General features: G+C 45.1%; 1 protein-coding gene across 3 annotated transcripts in view; it reads right to left on the reverse strand.

The window, feature by feature from the left end:
• UBE3C (ubiquitin protein ligase E3C) overlaps window positions 1-3,022 on the reverse strand; it is a 58,007-nt gene that overhangs the window by 32,717 nt on the left and 22,268 nt on the right. The gene's annotated exons all lie outside the window — the stretch shown is intronic.

The raw sequence follows: 3,022 nt of genomic DNA on the forward strand, positions 1-3,022 counted from the left end.
GGAACAGTGGCGGACGGAGGAAGAGCAAGGTGCTCCAGGGCATGCCAGGGGCAGGGCCAGGGCCGCCCGAGCCCGGAACACAGAATGCCATCCCCCTCCTGGCGTGCGACTCCACGCAACCTGTGTTCACGTAGGTCACAAGCACCGTTAAGCTATGAGGCAGCGAGCGCCATCACTCACGTTCTTTTAAGTTACAGTGAAATTAAACATTAAAACGTTTCAACATAGGGCATCTCTTTTTGTATTTTGCATTCCAAATATGAAAAAAGAAGTAATTACATACTACTTATGTCCTGTATTATTGATCCTCTCAAAAAAAAAAAAAAAAAAAAAAGATAGGTGGGGGGAGAATGGAGGGAGAAGACGGAACGGTGATCCAGGCCGAGAAGGTGTGTGGAGGAAGGGTTGCTGAGACCGCAGTCACTGTGGACGAGCGCATCTTAGCAAACCAAAGGTGACAGTAACCGAACTCAAGCGGGAGCCCCGCACAGGACTACCTGTTCTAACTCCATGTTAGGACACCTAGTTAAATCTGAATTGCACATAAACATCAAATAATTTTTAGTATTAATGTGTCCCAAATATTGCTTTATTCACAGTGTAAGTATGTCTCAAATATTGCTTTTTAAAAAGTGTATGTCCCAAATACTGCGTATGAAAGATTTACACTTAAAAAAAAATCTGAAATTCAAATTTAACGAGATGACACATTTTTATTTGCTAACTCTGGCAATACTAGCTCTGGACCCAGTCCAAAGTACTTTTCTAGAAACGTCGAATCTCATGCTTAAATCCAACTGGGAACATGACCTACATTAGAACCAGTTTTCTTCTAAGTTTTGAAGAAAACAGAAATTTTAGGATACCATGAAAATTTAACTGGGCCCGTTTTGTGATGTCGAAACGCCTTCAACACACTCCTCTGCTCTGCATCCGTTTGCAGCATTACGAACCCAACTGCTATACGAACGCCGAGCACCGAGAAAGCAGTTTACGGAGGAACCGTTGAGAGACGGCAGATGCTGACTTGACTGTGAAAGGAAAGGAAAACTGGAAAAACCATTTTAAACTAGATCGACAGACGGCTGGCCAAGCGCTCCGCAGCCCTCGGCCACCACGTGTTACAGACCCATGCTCCCCAGCGCGCTTCCGTTTCACTTCACAGTCAAGAACAACACAGACAACCCCCCTAAAGAGACGGAAGAGGGCGTGGCGCGGCCCAGCGGCGCGAAGGGCCCGCTGGCTGGCCTGAGGCGCTCGGCCATCGCCGACAGGGACGAGGTATGTTAGCGGCGAGTTCAGGCCCTGCCGTTGTTCTGACTCAACTTTTTAAAAAGTCTTTTTGAACCTGAAGACCACCAGGGGCCACCAGACGGGGGATCCCCCCGTGGCGCAGCGCGCTCTGTGCAGACGGCCGCACGGACGAGGGAGGCGCAGGACGCCCCTCCGCATCAGTGTGGTGGCTGTACAGGCGTGCTGTGCCACACAGGAGCTATCTCCTCACAGGGCTAAAGCGATTATAGCTGTAAATTACACGTCCAGAGGAGTTTATAAATTTGATAAATGCACAAACTGTTTTAGCAGTGTCAATGCAGGCCTCAGAAACTGACCTCGATTCTTACAGTGACAAAGAAAGATGACTCTATCCACTTAAATTCGATGTTCTGTGGCCAGCCAGCAGAGCCTCTCACAGAAATTAGTTCGAGAGGACCAGCACAGGACTGAAAAATGAAAATGGCCGGTGGCCGAAAGAGTCAGGTCTCATCATTTGCAATTCTGTCAGAATCCACGGAAGGCAGGAAGTCACTGGCAAATGCTTTTACCCTCTCTGGTTGACTCTACCTTGAATTCTTCAACTCAGATTTGGCGCTGAGATAAATAAAAAAAGGCTACCCTTTTATTCCAGCCGTGGAATTTCCAGAAGGGACGCAGAGGCGCAGCCAAGGGCCAACGTGGCAACTCCACCTGCTGGCCACACGGCCCCACCTGTGAGGTGGAGGCCATTACGGTGTCCCCCTCACAGAGCGCCCGCAGCAAGGGAACGGACACATGTGATGCTCAGAGCAGCGTCTGGGACACAGTAACCCCTGAGGGTAATTCTTATTTCACATTAAAGATAATCTTTGCTCTGAAGAAAAACTAATAACGGCTGAACCCTTTTCTACTGAAAGACTATGCCTTGATTTCTCACCCTTATTTTTACGGCTCAGCTCATTAACAGGTTGTATAAAAATTTTCTTTCAAACAACAGGAATTCTGTTTAAAAAAAAAAAACAACTGTCTTCACACAATTCTGTTATAAACGCAGGTCTGACCTAAAACAATCGTATACCCCAAAAAAGTGAACTTTCACCCTAACTCTTAAGACTCTGCAATCCTGAATCAAGTGGTAACAAATACTTTGAGGCGTAAGAAAAAAATTCAGTACAAAATTTCTATTTAACGAGTAAGTAAAATAAAACAGGGTCAAGGGGAAAATATATAGTGTTATTAAATTCACAGATTTCTAGGTGCTAAAGATAAGCCTGTCAGGTGAAAATAATTAAATTCTCAATAGGTACTATAAAATAATAAAAGTATCTGATACTGTACATAATATCTAGTATCCTACATAATGGAAAGATTTACTAACAAAGATCTCAGAGTTTATTTTAATTAAAGACTTTTTAAAAAACCACATGTGCTACCATAACACACATATCCAGGAAAAGCTTACATAGGAATCATAGGTTTTAAATGGGTGAGATAGCTCATTTGTAACTTATTTTCACAAAAGGTGCAAAACTGTCCATCTTTAAGAAAAAACATACTAAGGGCTCAACGCGTGACCTTCAAAGCTTACTTAGGATTACCGAGATCAGTAATTAAAATTAATTGTGCGAACACGTATCACGTCGATGTGCACAAATTACAGATTCGGTGACGCATCCGCACTGCATTCAGCGCGATCACATCATCAGTGACTGTCGGCGCCGCTAACGCCCGCGCCCGGGAGGGAAACGCGCCGAGCCCAGGCGGGCCG

Source organism: Pteropus alecto, unplaced genomic scaffold (assembly GCF_000325575.1).
Source record: "Pteropus alecto unplaced genomic scaffold, ASM32557v1 scaffold320, whole genome shotgun sequence".
In the NCBI taxonomy this organism is placed as follows: Eukaryota; Metazoa; Chordata; class Mammalia; order Chiroptera; family Pteropodidae; genus Pteropus; species Pteropus alecto.